This window comes from Etheostoma cragini, unplaced genomic scaffold, assembly GCF_013103735.1.
Source record: "Etheostoma cragini isolate CJK2018 unplaced genomic scaffold, CSU_Ecrag_1.0 ScbMSFa_2272, whole genome shotgun sequence".
Classification (NCBI taxonomy): Eukaryota; Metazoa; Chordata; class Actinopteri; order Perciformes; family Percidae; genus Etheostoma; species Etheostoma cragini.
The window spans coordinates 2,167-2,383 of record NW_023266415.1 but is presented as its reverse complement, the minus strand read 5'-3'; positions in this window follow the sequence as shown (position 1 = coordinate 2,383).

Sequence of the window (217 nt, the reverse complement as noted above, 5' to 3'; positions counted from 1 at the left end):
CAGATTAATGCATATACACATCAACTTTCTGTTTTAATTAATGCATACACACATCAACTTTCTTTTTGATTAATGCATGTACATATCAACTTTCTTTCAGATTAATTCATATACACATCCACTTTCTTTCTGATTAATTCATATACACATCAACTTTCTTTTCATATTATCATCAACATTCATTATGTCATCATAACTGTTCATCATGTCATCATCA